Here is a 21,044-nt window from a genome sequence, read left to right on the forward strand (position 1 = left end):
TTTATTTTTCTGTTTTTTTTTTGTTGTTTTAAGTTATTTCCCTATCCACATTTGTTTGCAGAGCACTTGCCATGCTCTTAACTACATTTTGCTGCCATTTGCAGCACTCTAGCCCTTTCCTTTGGTGTTTTAGAGCCATTTTAGTGCCTTAAAGTTCGGGTCCCCTTTGACTTCAATGGGGTTCGGTGTCCGGGAAAAGTTCGGCAAAAGTCCGGGACACGGACCCGGACTTTTTTTTAAAGTTCGGCCGAACCCGTCGAACACGGACATCTAGGTGTCCGCTCAACCCTACTCAGGACCCTCAGAAGGTTGACTTAATGTATCACTTTATTTTTTCTTGTTTCTCCCTTCTGTAACTTTTTCCAAATTGCAATTTGTCCTATTATACTGATAGCATTTGTATTTACATTGTAACATTGTTTTTTTATTGTATTACTCACTTACTTTGCGGTTCTATTTATTTATTAAGAGATACAACAAGGTTGATATTAACATAGAAAAAGGTGTCGATCACTTATTATATTTATAATCGCAGAAAGGATCAGAGGAATAAGTGTGGTAGGAAAAAGCAGCCATAACAGATGGTGCCCCTTGTGTGAGGAGTTTTCAACGTTTGGGTGTGACTTCTTGATGTGTAAGCCAGAGCTGAAACAGACAATTCCAACTCCAAAAAACGGTAAGCATTATTTATGTCTTTGTTTGTCTTCACCTCTGTCTTCCCAGACTAGCAAACTTCTTAGTACTCATTCTTTTTATTTTACCATTTGTTTGTGCTAATACTTTGATGAGACTGATATCCTGTCAGACCAATCTGTTAACATTCTATGAGGAGGTGAGCTGTGAGCTAGACAGTGGGAGACCAGTGGTTGTGGTGTACCTGGATTTTGCTAAGGCGTTTGATACAGTTCCCCACAAACGGCTGATTTATAAATTAAGGTCAACAGGCATCGACCACAAGGTTTGCTCTTGGATACGGAACTGGTTAAAGGGGCCTGTTCAAAGGGTGGTAGTAAATAATGCATACTCCGACTGGTCTGAGGTGGTAAGTGGGGTCCCCCAAGGCTCAGTTCTGGGTCCAATTTTGTTCAATTTATTCATAAACAGCATTGAGGACGGGGTCAGTAGCTCGATCTCAGTGTTTGCAGATGACACAAAATTGAGCAGGACAATAACTTCACATCGGGAGGCAGAAATCTTGCAGAATGACCTGAACAAAATAACAGAGTGGGCAACGACATGGCAAATGAGGTTTAATGTGAATAAGTGCAAGGTATTACACTTAGGGAGTAATAACGCATTGGCAAAATACACGCTAGGGGGGGAACCCCTGGGGGTATCAAAAATGGAGAAAGATCTGGGAGTCTTAGAAGCAGATAGACTTAGCAATAGTATGCAATGTCAAGCTGCAGTTGCCAAAGCTTTACAAATCACTGGTCCGACGACATCTGGAGTGTTCTCTCCAGTTCTGGTCACCAGTCCTCAGAAGGGATGTGTTGGAGCTGGAGAGAGTACTGAGAAGGGCAACCAAACTTATTAGGGGATTAGAGGACCTTAATTACGAAGAACGTTTAGAAGTGCTCGATTTATTCTCCCTGGAGAAGAGACGCCTGAGAGGGGACATGATAGCAATTTACAAATATCTCAATGGTGATCAGAGCATAGATAATAAACTATTCAGTCGCAAGCAATGTATGAGGACACGAGGTCATACAATGCGATTAGAGGAGAAGCGTTTTAATCTCAGACTACGCATGGGGTTCTTTACAGTAAGGGCTACAAGACTGTGGAATTCTCTACCTCAAATGGTAGTAACTGCGGGGAGTATGGCTACTTTTAAAAGAGTCTTGGACATACATCTCAAGGATAAAAACATTTAGGGGTATGGGAAATGATCACCGCTACACAGGTTGAACTGGATGGACTGTTTTTATTCAACCTCAACTACTATGCAACTATGTAACAGTATAATTAAAATAAAATTGTACTGAGAGTGAATGACAAAACATCCTAACTGCTCAGTTGTGCCTCATTGCAGGAGGGTGCAAGTGTGAATGATAAGGGCTCTGATTGAACACTTGGAGGCAGTGGCTATACAATCAGTGTTTTTCTGCCAAAAAGCAGTTTCAGTTGACCCTTGAATGAGATTAGGTCAAGATGCTTCCCAGTCTTCGTGGTTGAAACGCAGCTGTGGGCCTAAGTCACACTGAATAATCACTTGATGTGTATGAATTTATCTTTCTTTGTAATCTACTAACTGGGGATAGTAAGCTTTGTAATTAGACTGGTGAACACCGGCTATAACTACCCTCTGTACTCCAAGCACTCAAAGGGTTCTGATTATCCAAGTTTGTGCTAATCTTTCTTGAGAAAACAGAAATAATAGTCGTACATATAGCATTTTCTTTTTTTTTTAATACTTCAGAAAAGTCCACGGGGGAGATTTGAACTATTAACGAGTTCGAGAAATCTCCAGGCTGATTTGAAGGACTATAGTCAGGATAGGCAAAATCCCGTTCTGACAAGTAGTGAAAAATCTGTAACGGTGACAAGGGCGGAACCTGTCAACCCAATCATTGGCCAGAGATTAGCTACCTCTGGGGGACAACCGCTTAAGGCTGGGAAATCAGTTCAGGGTCCAGTATCCGTAAGGATGGGAAACAGTATCAACTCAATGAGGGAGTCTAAGTGTGCTAAACTCTACCAACTGACCCCAAGGGAAGAGATGATAGATAAATATGGACCTTGGGTGGTAGAATATATTAGTGATTGTAATCGCTGGACTGGGAAGAAGTATTCTAAAAGAGGTACATTTAAGCTTAAAGCATGGGAGGAGCTGTGGTATGCTCATCACAAAACGATGACATGCCCAAATGAAAGAGATGCTTGGAGTATATGGATGCTAGAATCATTGAACAGGGCAGAGGAAGTGAATGCTTTTTCTTTGGGATTTAAGGAGAAATCTTTCCAAACAACATTTCAACGTAGGGACAAGCGGAAACTGTTACACAAGTCAAAACTCTTAAGTTGTGACAGTTATGAACAGGGGGAAGATGTAGAATTGTCAGGATTGGGGCCTTATGCAATCGTCCAGGCCTTATTAGCAAAGTATTCAAAAACTGATATGGATTGTCATCTTTCAGCAGATGACAAAAAGGGAAAGCCACAACTTGCTGCCAAATTTAACACATTAGCGGACACCCCAGTTAAAACCGTGAATGAATCACAGAGAGACTCTTTCTGTGAAGCACTGCAACTAAAGGAGAGTGACAGAGCAGCAAGACAAGGGAACGGAATGCTGACATTAAGGGAGAAAAAACTCCCCAGTACCAAAGATCATATACCGTCAGAAGGGGTACTTTCTTCCACTCTGACGGAAGAACCTCCCAAATACAGTAATCCTCCATTTACTGGCTGCAAGCCAGCATTTTCCCCTAGACAGCAGTTAAAGAGCAATGCTGCTGCTGAAAGCAACACTGGCAGTTATGTTACTGAGTACACTGCCTATGTACCTTTATGCTCCTGAGTGACTAGTACTCCACAGCAAGGACCTGTGTGGTGTCATTCTAACAGGGAAATAGTAACACCCAATGTGGGCACACCTGTATACCATGGAACTGTTAATGCCACCCTTCAAGACACTTTGCAGTTCAATAAAGTGCCCCCACCTGGCAGCAACAATCTTTCCCAGTCTTATTGGGATTCTGTGGCACAATCCCAAAAGACCAATCAACAGTTAATATCTTTTTCAGTGGACATATCTGTCTATCCTGTAAGAGAGCAGGTCATTTATGATAACAATGGGAGATCCACTGGAAAGATGACACATCATGTACCTTGGACTCCCTCTGAGATGAAGGGATCTGAGTGCTATCCCCCATCCAAGGACTAATCCCATTAAATTTGCGAAAGAGCTGCTGGACATCCAGGCAAGCTACAATGCAAATCGGGGTGATATGCTTCAAATAATGAAAAGGGTTTGTGGAGACGGGGAAATCCTCAGTAAAACTAATATTCCACAAACCCTATTTGTTGACTCCAGCCATCAAGGGTGTGTACTCACTAAGCAATTGGCACAACTGATTAAAACAGTCTATCCTCCCCAGTCTTGGACAAAGGTGTCAGGAGTGACCCAAGGAAGATTGTATGACTTACTACTATCACTTTAAACAATCTGTGGAATCAGCTGGTGGGGACATTTCTAACAGAGCCCTATCATCCGTATTAATACACAGCTTCATTACTGGGTTGAAAGGAAAAATCAGGGAAAAATTGATGACTGCAAATCCAGACTGGAGAGATAAGCCCCTCCTTGTTGTCACTTGCAACTGCTATTGAAAGGAATATATCTGATTGGGAGTCACTGAAACACCAAAGGATCTGCATTGTACAGTATGAACATTTGAAACGGCAAAACACGCCCCTAAAAGAAGCTCTAGATATAGCCAAAAGTAAGATCAGTACTTTAGAAGTTTCCAAGTCAAATTCTGATGCTAGTCACCACCGACTAGTGCTAGAAAAACTGGATTTTTGACTTACCGTAAAAACCTTTTCTCTTAAGTTCATTGACGGATGCAGTTCTCTCTGATTCATATCAGTAGGGTTATACTGCCCCCTACAGGAGTAGGACACTAGGCAGAAAAAAGTTCTGGCTACGCCTATGGGCAGTCCCGGAGGGTACACCCTCTCTCTTCCTACATAGGATGTCAGTTTTGTATCAAAGCAGTGTCAGAAAGTAACACCTACCCAATTCAAAATAGAGCGGCGGGTACTGCATCCGTCAATAAACTTGATTTTACGGTAAGTCAAAAATCCAGTTTTCTCTATCGTTCTTTGACGGATGCAGTTCTCTCTGATTCATATCAGTAGGGATGTCCCAAAGCAGTGCAATAAAATGAGGGGTGGGAACAGCAGAAAAGAACAAGTCCCCAAGGCCAAACACAGCCAACCAGGCAACATAGGACTCATCAGAACAAAAGATGAGGCCCACCTGAAAACAAACAGTAAACACCCTCAAGGAAGGCCAAAAGCCCTTCAAACAGCAGCCAGCAAAAAACTTGCGGCCGAAAAGAGGCATCTGCAGATGCCAGCACATCCACCTCATAAAATGTAGCAAAGGTCCGAACAAATGGCCAGGTAGTCATCTTGCAACCTGAAGCACAGATCCCTTTATGGCGAAAAACCCAGGAAGCACTAGGCGCCCAAGTAGAAAGCGCCAAAACAGGGAAAGGTAGGACCTGACCCATACATGAAGAAGCCTACACTACCGACTGTCTGATTCACCTGGAAATAGTTGCATCAGACACAGGCAGCCCTGACCTTGGGCCATCCGTGAGCACAGAGAGTGAACCTGACTACGAGAAGACTCAGTAGTCGCCAAGTACCCCTCGAGTGCTTGAACTCAATCCAGAGTATGCAGCACACATTCCTTAGGATGAGGGGGCTCAGGACACAAGTTGGCAAGACAATGGCCCCGTTTAAGTGAACGCTAGAAACCACATTTAGAGAGAAGGACGGATCCGGACAAAGTACCACCTGGCCCCATGAAGCAACAGATAGGGAGAATGACAGGACAGTGTGGCCAGTGCCGACACCCCGCGTGCAGAGGGACAGCAATCAAGGCCCCCTTCTGCAATAAGGTAAGCAGGGGATACCCTCCATACATGCAAAGGAGGGTTTGGAAGAACCGACTGCACCAACCAAGGTCAACAGGTGGCGACGGAGGTCGCACCTGAAGAACCAAGTGTTGCACCCCCTGGAAAAAGTTACGCACCAGGGAACGGGCAGCCAACAGAATGTGCAATAAAAATTACCAAAGCCGAAACCTGACCCTTGACAGTACTCGAGGCCAGCTTTTGATCAACCCCCCTGTTGACGGAAGCCAAGATCCGGCCACTGAGCAAGAACGAGGGGGAGCCCAAGAAGGCTCACACCACGCAATACGCGACTTCTCATATGATGAAAAAAAAATCATCATAGAAGACGCTGCCCACGCTTTACACAGGGTGGGAATCACCGCAGACAACCCCCCGTCCTTTGACACCTGGCTTACAACAGCCAAGCCGACAAGCCGTCAACCATAAAGCCAGATCGGCCCCGGAGAGAAGAAGCCCTCCCTGAGAGGAAGTCTCCAAGGAGTGTCAGCGGCAAGCCTGACCAGGCCAGCGTTCCAAGCTTGGCAAGGCCAGTCCGGAGCCACGAGAATGACCGAAATCCCTGCCGCCTGGATCCTGCGAAGGATTCTTGGCAGCAACTGGAGAGGAGGAAAAGCAGACAGCAGCTGACACTGACCTCGGCCCATCCGCGAGCACTCTCGCACGACCATGCCCGGCATCAGCCTTGCACAGGTGACCACGCCAAACATTTCAGCATCGAACATGTTGAACCTAGCGAATGTTCTTGCCCATGACACAACCCATGAGGCCACCATTGCACCTGCCAGAGGGTCCCGGGAGTGGGCCACGACCTCTGCACTATCCTGTAGATGTGATTCCAACAGGCCCACGTCCGGAGTGCCCCCAAACAAAGGCACAACTGCTGGAACAACTCCGGATGAAGGGACCATTGCCCTGCATCCAGGGCCTGTCGACTGAGGCAAAACACATACCAATTGTGGTGTTCCCCCTGGAAAGGGAAAGAGCCGGAACAAGGCGCCCTGCCCAATGAAGACACATCACTTCCAAGGCAGCAAAGACACTTTTGGTGCCCCCATGGTGAATGACACAAGCCACGGTCGCGGCGTAGTCAATTGAAAGTGCACCGAACAGCTGCAGGTGCCCAATCCAGTGAACTAGGCAAAGCTGAATCGCTCTCAGCCCCAGGACAATAAGCTGTTCCTCCAGGGACCATACTCCCAAAGCAGAAAACCTGCCGAGGACTCCTCCCCACCCGGACAAGCTCGCATCCGTGGTGACAATTGTCCAGTAGACGGGGAGGAAGGATTCCAGAGCAAGACTCCCCGGGCACCTGGCCCAGCAAGTCCAGAGAGTTTTGGATTCCAGTCGCCTTCGAGAAGGATTGCCTCCTGGGGGATACCCAGAACTCGCATGCAGGTCCAAAGGGAAGACCATGTGCGGAACAGCAAAAGTCGACCGCAGTCTAAAGTGCCAAGAGTTTTGACCCCGGAGGGAGAAACACCCGACCGAGGACGAGTCCAAAGTCAGACTCAGAAAGTCCAGTCTCATGGAAGGGACCAGGGATGATTTCTGAAGGTACACAACCCACCTGAACTCCACCAGAGTTCTCACGGTGACAACCAACTTAGTCGTAAGCACCATAGGGGACTCCAAACGGAGAAGCAGAGCCGCCAGGAAACCCGGGCCGATACGCCCCACTGCCGCAACAGTGCCAGGACTGGAGCCAAAACCGTTGTGAAGACCCTAGTAGCATAAGCGAGACCAAAGGGTAACGCCACAAACCAAGAGATCCTTCCCCACGGCAAAAAAACGGAGATCCGTAGCTGTCCAGAACATAATGGGATGTGAAGGTAGGCAGCTTGATGTCTATGGAGGCCAGGAAGCCCCCTGAGGTAGAGAAGCCACCACCGTGTGAACCAATACCAACTTGCATTTGTGATCTGCAGGGAACCATCAAAGGACCAGTAGGTCCAGCTTGTAGAACCAGAGCCTGAACTGCCCCACAGAGCGCCTTTAAGCGATCCGGAAACAGCCTTACATTGGAAGGGAAAAACCTTACCGGAAATAAACAGATCGAAACTCGATCATGCAACTGGAACGCATGACCTCCTGAACCCAGTCAGCCTGGGATCCGGGCCAGTCGCAGGTCCTCGACCCCCTAGATGGGAGAGGAAGCACCTTCAGGCCAAGTAGGCCTTGACCGCAGGTCTGTAAAAAACCAAACCTATGTACGCCAGACCAGGGTCATCTGAAACCCACGTGGAAGTCTGGAAGGACTTTGCCACATCAACTGTCCCCGAGGGTCGAAGAAACTGTTTGTGGGCTGTAACGGAACAGGGCACCCCTGAGCGGGTACCTCCGTTGACAGATGCTCCTAGTGCTTCCCGAGGGAATTTAGCACTCCACCAGACACCGTAACCTCTTCAGACCCCACGAACCGCCGCAGCTTGGTTAGGGTCTTGGCATCTCCTACCCACCCTGGACCTACGACAAGGCTCCAGGTTCCTGTGGGTGAACCTCTCTTTCCCCAGAGAGTGCAGCAGAACAAGCTCTTACACAAGCTCTTACAAGAGCTTAGTGATTCTCTAAGGGAGTATGGAAGACATAGCAATCCCTTGTAGCATATCCCCCAATAAGAGACAGAACTCTAGATTGAGGTTGAATGAACTCACTACAACTTTAATTGAACAAGACTTATATTCAGTTTTCACCCACAAAGTTACCACCCAGATGGACCTTGTTGAAGACTAAACATAATATTCACCATCCAATAAGAACAGAGTTTTACACTCTCATACAGTGTACAAAATATACAATGTGGGACAATCCCCCCTCCCCCTTAGCATCCAATCCACATTCCTATAAGTTTCTCTTAAGGCAGACAGATAGAACAATGGGGGGTCATTAATACATAACAATGCAAAAGGGCAATCCACATTCCCTCCCAATACACAACAAAAGGAATACCTGTCTGACATTGAAAGCTATGTAATATACCCAGCATTTAGGAATTACAGATTTCATGGCAAATATGAAGCAATCCAAACCATTACTTATCTGTCTTTAAATTCCAGTGACGGTGAATACTGTCACATGGGCCAAAAGGGGGGAACCCCGACTGCGACGAAGGCCCTCACCCTTGACAGCCTGTGTCAACCAGGGCAGCGCCAAACAGGCGTTCCCCCTGAAAAGGGAGATCCATTAAGACCTTCTTAGAAGTTTGATCCACAGACCAACACTCCGGTCAACCACCGCCGAAAATGACAAGGTGACTATACAAGGGAGCCTGGACCAGCACGACATTGCAAACAAAATGCAGCCCCTGCCCCAGCTGGTCCAACAGCTCCCCCAGGGCAAGAGGGACATGCCCCACACTAAGTCGCGGTGTTGGGACTCGGCCCATCAGGCAGTGTCTGCGTGGCCAGGGAGCACAGAGCGCAGGCCACATCCCATGCCATTCTATCCCCCAAGTCCTTAAAGGACAGGGATTCCTCCACCGAAACAACGGTAGTCCCATTCAGCTAGAGACCGTACGTCCACCAAAGGAAACAGTCCTCCTTACCAGAGACTCCCCAAAAAGGGGCAATGGCTAACGGCCGCTTAGACACACCCCAGGGGAACGTTTCAGACGGTCCCTTCCTACATAAGCAGCCAGCAAAATGGAGAGGAGAGGGGTCACAATAGGACAGAGGGAAACCCAGGAGTGTGAGGGTCCAACCTCCCCAGGGAGAGGGCCCGCGTCCACCCGGGAAGGGGGGGACATTTACTCACCATACCGAGAACACAGGCGGGCGCCATCTCTTGACAGGACCCCACGCCACCGGAGTAGGCTGTCGGCCAAATAGAAACACTGCAACATCAGCCTAGACCCTGTCGTGTGCGTTCTGGTGAGACGTTTAACTCACGGGGCCAGTCCCCGTCCAGTGGGACTATGTCGTGGCCGAGCCATTGCAAAGCTAGTGCCTGCACGCGCTCGTTGGCCGGCTGGGGTGACCACTGGATCTCAATATCCAGTCCGTCGCCCAGATCCGGCATAGTTGCTTGTAGATCTCACAGAAACAATCCCGAGAAAAAAGCTAGCTAAAAAAAAAAATATCTAAAATGCTTGCCAGGACCAGAGATCCCAGCAAGGAACTTAGGTCCTTACTCCTGACTAGGCAGAACAAAACTGACATCCTATGTAGGAAGAGAGAGGGCGTACCCTCCGGGACTGCCCATAGGCGTAGCCAGAACTTTTTTCTGCCTAGTGTCTTACTCCTGTAGGGGGCAGTATAACCCTACTGATATGAAATCAGAGAGAACTGCATCCGTCAATGAACAATAGAGAAACAAGAGATTACAGGAAGAAGTTCATCAGCTGGTAAAAAGACTGAAGGATGCAGAAAGTGAAGTAAAATCATTATCTGTCAGCCGCCAGGAGCAGCTTGCTCAGTTTTCAAAAAGAGTGGATAACAAAAGCAACTGATTTGGTTATGTCTGAATTTAGTGGGACACCCACACCTAATGTTTGTACCAATAGGAATAAATCCATGGAAGGTAAGAGTTTTTCCAAAACTGCCCCTATAGCTTGTAAGCAACCAGAAAAAGTTTCTAATCCAGTTGGAGCCTTTCCAGTTGTAGCCATCGAACATTCTCAGTCATCTAAAACAAAGCCTTATGTTAAGAGACGTTGTACAACTTTAGAGAAGATAAAATGTTATTCATGTGGACTATTTTATTCACGTCCCATTGAAAAGTAGTGAAACAAAATCCATATAGGACAACGAGACGTGATTTTGAAGTGTACTCCGCACGCTTTGCAACGTGGCCTAGTTGTAATAAGTATGAACAGCCTAGATCATGGGTCCCATTCCAAAATCCTAAATTAAAGAATGCGTCCATACAGGATGAGAATGAGGAAATTTTTCGGGATGGGTCTTTGAAAGAATTTCAAACTTAACAAACAGGATTTAAGGAATTGAAAGGAAGAAGTACAGGTTATTATAGAAAACATGCCGGTATTTGTGGTGTCTAGAGTCTGTATTTCACCTAGCTAATTGTGAGAATAAGTTTGGTCTGTGAAAATACATGGACTATATCTGTTGTGTCGTTGGATGTTTGTCTCAGTTGCTGACAGGCTACTGACCCCCTCCTTTCTAGCCAGATCTGTGAGTGTATTGTCATGCAAATTAACTGAGCCTGGTAAATCATAAAAGTGAAAGGTGAGATCTCTGTAATAGGGAATTGAGATGTGTATTCACTAACACGGGTTTTGTTTTCCAGAGAAACAGTTCTGAGGAGAGTGATTGTGGTGAAGTATTATGATTCTTAAATAAATGGTACCACTTAAATATTTATTTATTTTTTTTACGAGCTGCTCATTTTTGACCATGGTGAATTTTTTTTTTTTTTTTTTTATGGAATTATTGGTATACCATAAACAAAATCCACATGGTTATTAGTTTGAGCTCAACAATTTTTGGTATTTGAAAAAAGTGCACTGTTCCAAAACAACTAAGAAAAATGTTCAAGTCTTTCTTTATGGAATGTAATGTATAATTGTGTGTTTCATATTCAATTTTCTGTCACATGTACCTAACCCTCAGTTTATTTTTAGGAGGAAGAAAAATTAAAGGTTTATTTTTATTTCTAAATGTTATTGGCGTTTTTATCCTTCAGATTCGATAACTGTTTCATGGCTTTCAGAACCAAAGGAGATCACAGCCTTCAGAGACAACTTTATATAAAAATTTATTTTTCTTTTTTCCTGGTTTGTCACATATAAATGTTTTTAGGTTTATTTAGATGGGGCTTCTGATGTCCGTTTGGCTGTGTTTGGTTCTAGACCATGTGTGGTGTATGTTCTGATCGGACATATGTAGAGCCCTGGTATTAAAGAGTTTCTTTCCTCAACTGATTAGCAAAACCAAGTACCGTATTTTCCGGCGTATAAGACGACTGGGCGTATAAGACGACCCCCCTAATTTTCATCTACCGGTAATACTTATACTTAGGTTACCTTGGAGATATTGTACTCGGCGTATAAGACGACCCCCCATTTTTGGAGGATTGTTTTGAGGTTCAAAAGTAGTCTTATACGCCAGAAAATACAGTAGTTAAAGTCTGCAATCCCCTATTACCACTGACAATATGATTGGTCATCTCCAGTCTTACTTCGTTTCTACAGATGAAAATTTGATTAAGACTGCAGTGGATAATTGTCACTCTAACACCTATATTATTTAAAAATAAAAGTGTTATAAATCTCTGTCAGTGTTACTGCATTTATTGGTAAGGGTATTTTGGTATTGTCCAGAGTTTAAATTGGATCAGTGTCATAGATATGTTCCTCTATGCTCATAGACAACAACCCCCGCTGTTAATTCAATTAGCCACACACCCAGCCAGTCCTGTCTTTTCAAACTTCGCTCATTGCCTCAGGGTGTTGGGCTAATGTGACTTTGTTCCTAGCAGTCTCTGTGTGCCCCCAAATGTAATTCAATCCTTATTCCATGCCCAGTGTCACTGTGCAACTATCTGCTCTTAAAGTTTCCTGTTTGTCTGTTTTTACGTGGCTATTCGTTATTGGCCTTCTGTGCACAGTAGCAGAAGTTCCTTGGGCTGGAAACACACTATGCAATTTTTGTTGTTCAATTTCTTTTGGATTTTCCTTCAGATATGTAGTACGAGGACCTACCTGTTTGCATACAATTTGAGGGTGTTTAGGTCTAGCCTCGTATTATATGGTTTTGGTGAATCTGAAGAAGCATAGTACAGGAAATTTGCATGTAAATTGTATGGCGTGTAGCCAGCTTTGGAATCTGTGCCTGTGCCTTTCCAAGGGTCCTCACATTCATTATATGGGTGGTCATGCTCCTTAGTTGGTGTCCTTCCTGTCCTAAGACTCCTTGTGTACCTTTACTAGTATTCTGTGTCCTGCATGCCAGTAAGACCAGAGCCCCAGTGCTGTACTAAGCTCCTGCCATCCTTGTGAGTCCTATCTGAATAGTGTACGCAGTTTATGTTGTTTGGGTGAAGGATAACATTGATTACCGGATTGATAAATGGGTTACAAGGTGTGCAGCCTTTGTAAGGAATCAGATGTACATGTTGGAAGGATAATTTCAATCTGGGTATTCAGACTATTCCCATAGTTAGGTTAAAGAAAGGCTTAATGGAGACTGCAGGAGCTGGGGGCGTGGCACTGGGTGCTTTAAACACTATCGACCTGAAGGTACTCGGGAACACATTGGGGAGTCTGGAGCTACATGTTGGTGAAGGGGTTGGGGAGTCTGGAGCTACATGTTGGTGAAGGGGTTGGGGAGTCTGGAGCTACATGTTGGTGAAGGGGTTGGGGAGTCTGGAGCTACATGTTGGTGAAGGGGTTAGGAAATCACACTTACTTTGTCCAACACCCAGGTAAATGAGAGGTGTTCCAGAACCCCGGAGAAGTGTTTGCCTCTTTCTGAGTGGGACAATTTCCACTTTGCAAAGACAGGCAGATGGGGGTAGTTTACTATGAGTCATATGGATTGGTGGATGACTCAGTTCCATGGCTGTCAAAACATGACTTGCACTGTTCTGATCCCTGATTGCAGGGACTGAACATCGTGCGTATACCTCGGTCAATTTGGGTACTATCCTATCAGACTCTATGGTGTTACACCCCAGAGTCCATTATGTTCTGATGGTTTATGAGTCAGGATAACCTCAGATGATTGATGCTGATGGGTGCTGGAGAAAGGAAGGTGTTGTGCTAGGTCAAAGGAAACAGGACAGAATCATGAGTCAGCAATGCTGGAAAAGGAAGGGGTCGTGTATAATGGATGCCGAGGTATTGTCCCAACCTGTTCTAAACAAAGTTAAGAATTCTTGAGACCAGGGCACTGGTACTGCTATCAAATGTCTAGTGATGCACTGTGTTCAGCATCAGGTTAAATTGTACTCAGAGGGGTACACTAACACGGATCTATTGCACATCCTCTCTTGTCCTTGGCATGGATATAGCAGGAACACCGGGACGTACCCCTATTACCCCAGAGAAAAGGCTTTATATCAAACATGACACCCCTTTACACCTACAGAAACTTCCTTTAGGATTTGGGGCGGAGTTAAACGTTTGGTAGTTAGATCTTGGGTAACAGGATTTAGATAGCACCAACAGCTTCTGCCATGCGTTAATAGAAGGGCCCTACTTAAGGTGTTTATAATCCAAGGGGAGGGGGGTGTATAAAAGATACGCTGACAGCCTACCTTTGCATCTGTATACGCTCTTTACCACGAGATGTTTGTAAGTGCAATTTTGTGTATTTTTATTTAATTAAAATTTTAGCAGTGTTACACTATTTTGTGCTCCCTTGTTTTTTGGTTCCTTTCTGGCCATCTGACGGAGTGAGAGCCTCTCTGGTGTGACGGTTCATATCTGCTATTACCTCTTCACCTCAACATCAGTGACCTCAGTCATCCCTTTCGGATTATCCATCCATTGTACAACAAGCTGATTTGACTCATATGCTATATGGCATTTTGAGTCCTATCGTTCTGGTGAGCACATTATATCTCTATATCTTGTTGGTGTTGGGATCCAGTGAGCACTTCAATTATCACCGTTGTGGACTGTTTTTTTCACTTCACATATGGGACTGTTGATTTGATGTTCACTTTTATTCATTTTGCTATTTATTTGTATTTACCTTTCTTGGTTTATATATATACACGTTTATATTGCTAGTATTTATTAGCGCTGCACTTTTTTCCACATTTTTATAAAAGATAATAGCTGCAGGGGGAAATGATCTGATGGAGTTGGCTAAGGTAAAGTTCTAGGTGGAGGCAGAGTAGGCTTCCATGAATAAAGGAGTTTTCAGGGATCACCTAGTGGTGAACGGGGTAGGAGCTGGCTGGACATACTGGAGTATGGAGTTCCATACATTCTGAAGCAGTCCTGATAGTGAGCCTAGGAGGAGGTAGCAAGGGAGCTGGAGATCAGGATGTCTTAAGAGGAGCGGAGTGGATGATTTGGGTGATCTCATGATCAAAATAGATTAATCAAAACATCTCAGAAAAAAGTGGTCCCAGATGATGAGTGACCCATGATTGCCATCATCCCATAAGACATTTAAAAATAACACTTATGTGTTGTTCTCCTCTTGGGGGGGGGGGGGGATTTTTAAGGCAATCAAAGACAAAGAAAAGAAAAAAAGCAAAACAAAAATATATATAAAAAGTGAACGTTTATTCAAATCTGGTTAAAAAATGATGACAATGTGCCAAACATGAATGGCTCACATGACCTCATCCTTTTGTTTTTGATTTTTCAGAAAGGGGATCACAACATGTATACATCCCTGATGAAGATTTGAACTCAAAAGTTCACCAATTATTTCGAAACGCGTTGGATTTATTACTCTCCCTTCCTTGGGGGTCATACCCCAGGGTGGGAGTTGTGTATCCCCATTTCCTCTCCTCTTTGGTACACTTTGTTGTATAGCACCTTCGGTCCTACTTGCCCATGACCAACTTTGGTACCTTCTGGTTTTTGGCCATGGGACTAGGATGAGGTCATGTGAGCCATTCATGTTAGGCACATTGTTATAATTTTTTAACCAGATTTGAATAAACATCCACTTTTTATATATTTTTTTGTTTTGCTTCTTTTTCTTTTCTTTGTCTTTGATTGCCTTAAAAATCCCCCCCCCCCCCCAAGAGGAGAACAACACATAAGTGTTATTTTTAAATCAAAATATCTCAGGCTAATTTTTTTTAATGGGCAAATACAGTCCTAGGACCACAGCTTTAGTGAACTCCACCCTGTGGCTGTCCTGATTTGGGTAACTATTTGGAGACCGATGTGGAGTATTGTGCAAATTTAATAGAGGATCCTAAAACAATATAAAGTTACAGGAAAAACAAATTACATTTTTGTGCCTTTTGCATTGTTGTGGGTGGGTACAAAATTATAAGTTCAAAATTATAAGTTCAAGAATGAACTTCAGGGGGAAATGTAATGGAAATATTGAAGTCTAATATTCTTAGATCAAATGAACATCATATTGAACCTTTGGTGACCCTATCAGTGTGCCTGACAAATTCGTACAGCTGACATCATAAAACAAGCTATGTTGTATTGTAACTAGAGGCAATATCTGAGAAGGTCTTTGTATCTAGAGTTGGTTATCTGGAAAGGCTGGTTTCTTTCTTGGTATAAATATGGTATCTATAAACAATGCTGGGAGGGAATCACCTGGAGGGGGGGGGGGGGGCTGTGAGCAGGACTCAAAACCCTGATCAACATGTTATGTGTGTGCTTTCATTCTTTATTTCAACTAAAGGGGGTTGGTTGGGGAGGTATATAAATATACAGTCAGAGCTCTAAAAAACTCTTTGAGCCTAGAGCTCTCTTTGAGCACAGACCTCAGGAGGTCGACGTAATGTATCACTTTTATTTTTTCTTGTTTCTCCCTTCTGTAACTCTTTCCAAATTGCAATTTGTCCTATTATACTGAGAATTTGTATTTCCATTGTAACATTTTTTTATTGTTACTTACTTTGCTGTTCTATTTATTTAATAGTAATGGGGGTACCTGCGCTTAGGCTAGATATAGCACACTTATATGTTGAAGCTGCTGCTAGATGAAAAGGGGAACCCTTTTATAAATAAGTGTGAAGATGTATCAGCGCTGCTTCAAGAAGTGTGATACTAAAGTGTGACATATAGTGAAATACATATATTAATAATAATAATAAATTACTGCTAGAAAATGATCACAATCAATCAAAATATTAAATTAAATATTTCTTTGTGTTATATATCATAAACAAAGTGCACAATATGTAAACTTAACTTGCGAGCTCCCACCCAGATCTCCTCCTCATAAACAAAGGTGCTCAGTGCATAAGTAAATTATTGCTGACAGTCCCATAAATTATTAAATCAATAGTCCCACAAGGATCTCCTATTCAAAAATCAAAGTGCTCAGTGCTTGATGTAAACGTGACATATATTGCTGACAGTTCCACACATAGGTGCAATAGTGCTTAGGGGCCTTCCTCTTGTGCTCCCCTCCTGGTCCCTCGCTCACCGGATAACCAGAAATTTATAGCCCGTCAGTAACACCTTCCTCCTCATGGTCTGGAAATGGAAACCGGCTGGTTTGGGGTATGCACATTCAAATATGCGTGGCAGCATGGCTCTGGATTCTATACAGCTCCCCCACAGGTGTAGCCATATAAAGAGAGAAGGGCTTCCATAGTGTAGTATTAAGTTAAACTTTTATTAAACACAATACATTACACATTACACTTACAATTTAGAAGCTTGCAATGCGCCTATCTTCCGGGTGGTGGACGCCGCTCTCACTGCTTGCGCTCCAACCACCGGAACTGAATGGGACGTCTGACGTACGAGTAAAGGCACATTGCAGGCTTCTAAATTGTAATAGCAGTAATTTATTATTATTATTAATATATGTATTTCACTATATGTCGCACTTTAGTCTCACACTTCTTTAAGCAGCGCTGATACATCTTCAAATCTATTTATTTGAAGATTCTCTCTCTCTCTCTCCCTCTCTCTCTCCCTCTCTCTCCCCCTCTCTCTCTCCCTCTCTCTCCCCCTCTCTCTCCCCCCCTCTCTCTCTCGCTCTCTCCCCCTCTCTCTCTCTCCCCCCTCTCTCTCTCTCGCTCTCTCCCCCTCTCTCTCTCTCCCCCCCCCCTCGCTCTCTCTCTCTCCCTCTCCCCCTCTCTCTCAAAATTTTTAACATAAAGTGCACATTCTTCACACCTTAACTGCATAAAAACTGATATGAAAACTTCAGTTCCAGGGACATTTGCTTTGCATTTCACATCCTGATTGTGCATTAATGCATAAAACTGACTGCACTGCAGTAACATATTACAGTGTGTGAGTCCACTACTGCAGCACTTTTATGTTAACTATGTTACTGCAGTGCAGTCAATGCAAAACAGCTAGAAAAAAAAAGATAAGCAACAGCTACACAAAATACACATACACAGTGGATTGGATTGGACTGGAGTCAGTGGAGGACTACCCTCTCCAGTAAGGCACTGACTGCATCTAATGCAGTACAGTCAGTGCAAAACTGCTAGAAAAAGAGCAAGGCAACAGCTACACATGTCACAGTGGATTGGACTGGACTGGAGTCAGTGGAGGACTACCACGGCAGTGCAGTCAGTGCAAAACTGCTAGAAAAAAGCTAGGCAACAGCTAGACAGTGGATTGGAGTGGAGTGGAGTGGAGTGGACACTACTCTTTTCAATACTCCCAGTTAAGTAGAACAATATTATAATGCAGAAAGAAGAACATTTCAGCACGTCCATGGTCACCTGTTTAAAGGTCTTCTGTTTTGTTCAAACAATGCTGCAACTTCGTAAACATTCTCAGGGGGAGTGGAGGACAGAGGAGCAGAGGGAGAGGCATCTTCCAGCATGGGAAGCAAGTCTTTTATAGCGTGCTTCATTTTCTCTCCACCACTGAAGACTTCTGTCAGTTACGGCTTCTTTCAAATAGAGATGAAGTTCATCATCAAGGCTCATCGTTGCACATTCAAAGAAATTGAATCCTCCGCATGAGGCCCCAATAAAACACAGAAAACGTCCTGATCAATTAGACGACGATGAAGCAGATTCTCTTCTGTTCCTTGACATATTTTTGGACATTTGTCTGCTTTTTCAGCATGCTGTTCTTCATAAAAGTAGTGTTCTGGACTATTCTTTTCGTCAGGAACCTCCTGCACCTCCATATCTTCTGTCAGCCATTGTTTTGCCTTAGCCAATACATCATCAGAAGAGAAAGCATGGTTCTTGTATCGAGGATTCAAAAGACTTGCAAGCACAACATGTTTATTCTCTTCATGCTTCTCAAAACATATATCAATCAAAGCTCTTTGGCTTGACAGACCATTGTTTGAAAGTTGGAGGGTGTTGTGTGCCATGAGGACACAGAGGTCTGACGTATCAGCAAGCCTCACTCCTTTAGGCATATTTGCTCCACTGTCTCGACGTTGCACAAGCATCACTCGGTCTTTGTTGATTCCCCATTCTTCAAGCATGCTTAGAAACATTTCTCTACTGTACTCAGCTGTGTGGGATCCTTGCATAACTTTTGTATTCAACACCAATAGCCCTTTTGTCCATCCGCTGTCAATGAAGTGACATGTAAGAATGAGTAGTGCTCGGACTCTGTGACCAGCAGTCCGTCGTGAATGAGAGCGAGTTGCCAGCATTCTCTGGTTGCAACATAGCCTTTACTTTGTCAACTACCTTTTGGTGTAGCTTTGCCAGCATTTTGGTTTGATAATACTTCTCACTTTTCAGTGTGTAGCTTGGCTCAAGCATGGACATCAAGTGCTTAAATCTGAGTCAGACACCATTGTAAATGGCTGGTTATCAGTGACAATCATCTCTGATTACTCTGTCCAGCAGTTGGAATCTTCCATCTGAATCTAGACAGTGACATCGGTTTTATTTCACAAACATATCTGTTGTTGTTGCCTGGGATAGTGGAGGAGGTATTGAATCAAAATCACATTGATATTCATTTTGTTTTTCTGTGCTGCATGATACAATTCAATATGATGAACTCTTAGATGGGCCCAAAGATTTGAGGTATTTTTGTTTTTTGCAGTTACTGATCCCATGCTTAGGTTGGTTGTACATGTGTTGCACACTGCTGCTTTTCCTGGAGATGGTTGAGAGAGAAATAGTCCCAGACCACACTTTTACTCTCTCTCCTCATCCATCTCCATTTCAACTTGAAAGACACAAAATAGATTAAAGAAATGGCTTGCTTAAGCTGAAGTTGCTGCTGATGCTGGCACTGGCACCCTGTTGTGGGTTGGTGGCTGACGCCTGGCAGTGTGGCTGGCTTCGTGTCACCTGTTCTGGGTGGCTGGCTTGCAGGAACACTATGGTGGCACTGGCTGGCTGGCTTGGTGTCACACTGTTCTGGGTGGCTGGCTTGCAGGAACACTGTGGTGGCAATGGCTGGCTGGCTTGGTGTCACCCTGTTATGGGTGGCTGGCTTGCAGGAACACTGTGGTGGCTGGCTGGCTTGGTGTCACCCTGTTATGGGTGGCTGACTGGCTTGGTGACTGGTGTCACCTTGTTATTGGTGGCTGGCTTTCAGGAACAGTCTGTGGTGGCTGGTTGGAAGGCTTGGTGTCACCCTGTTATGGGTGGCTGGCTTACAGGAACACTGTGGTGGATGGCTGGATTGGTGGCACCCTGTTATGGGTGGCTGGCTTGCTGGAACACTGTGGTGGGTGGCTGTCTTGGTGTCACCCTGTTATGGGGGGCTGGCTTTCAGGAACAGTCTCTGTGGTGCCTGGTTGGCTTGCTTGGTGTCACCCTGTTATGGGTGGCTGGCTTGCAGGAACACTGTGGTGGGTGGCTGGATTGGTGGCACCCTGTTATGGGTGGCTGGCTTGCTGGAACATTGTGGTGGGTGGCTGGCTTGGTGTCACCCTGTTATGGGTGGCAGGCTTTCAGGAACAGTCTCTGTGGTGCCTGGTTGGCTTGCTTGGTGTCACCCTGTTATGGGTGGCTGGCTTGCAGGAACACTGTGGTGGGTGGCTGGACTGGTGTCACCCTGTTATGGGTGGCTGGCTTGCAGGAACACTGTGGTGGGTGGCTGGATTGGTGTCACCCTGTTATGGGTGGCTGGCTTGCAGGAACACTGTGGTGGGTGGCTGGCTTGGTGTCACCCTGTTATGGGTGGCAGGCTTTCAGGAACAGTCTCTGTGGTGCCTGGTTGGCTTGCTTGGTGTCACCCTGTTATGGGTGGCTGGCTTGCAGGAACACTGTGGTGGGTGGCTGGATTGTTGTCACCCTGTTATCGGTGGCTTGCTTGCAGGAACACTGTGGTGGGGGGCTGGCTTGGGGTCACCCTGTTGTGTGGGTGGCTGGCTTGGTGTCACTCACTCACCCTGGCCTGTTGTGGTGGGTAGCTGCTGGCTTTCTGGAACACTGGTCATGGTGGCGGGTGGCTGGCTTGGTGTCATCTGGGTGGCTGGTTGCTTGCTCACTTTAGCCGGCACCCTGTTGTGGTGGGTGGCTGAGGCCAGGGCCTGTGGGTGGATGGATGGCTGGCAGCATGATTGGGCCGGACTGCAGCTGGCTGTAACATGAGGCTGTGGGAGGCCGTCTAAGTGCAGTGCGCGCGGTAAAATGGCATCACGTATGGGCAGCGCAGGCGTGGGAGGCGGTGTTAGAAGGCAGAACGTGTGCACGCAACATACAGAATGATGTCACGAAAATATCAGCAATATCGGTAAATCAAAAGGCCGATCCCGATATATCGGTGTTGCAGATAATCGGTTGATCTCTAATATATACAATATCCCCCTCTCTATATATGCTGTAACCCCCTCTCTCTATAAAAACTGTATCCCCTCTCTCTATGTACTGTATCTC

At 45.1% G+C, this 21,044-nt stretch overlaps 2 protein-coding genes across 2 annotated transcripts in view; one reads left to right on the forward strand and one right to left on the reverse strand.

The window, feature by feature from the left end:
* LOC309553399 (NACHT, LRR and PYD domains-containing protein 3-like) overlaps nucleotides 1–21,044 on the forward strand; it is a 997,590-nt gene that overhangs the window by 409,461 nt on the left and 567,085 nt on the right. The window lies entirely within an intron of this gene.
* Nucleotides 1–21,044, reverse strand: part of LOC309552479 (NACHT, LRR and PYD domains-containing protein 3-like) — a gene marked incomplete at its 3' end in the record, with an annotated part of 343,454 nt that overhangs the window by 142,405 nt on the left and 180,005 nt on the right. The gene's annotated exons all lie outside the window — the stretch shown is intronic.

This window comes from Pelophylax lessonae, assembly GCF_965119305.1.
Source record: "Pelophylax lessonae genome assembly, chromosome: 4".
Classification (NCBI taxonomy): domain Eukaryota; kingdom Metazoa; phylum Chordata; class Amphibia; order Anura; family Ranidae; genus Pelophylax; species Pelophylax lessonae.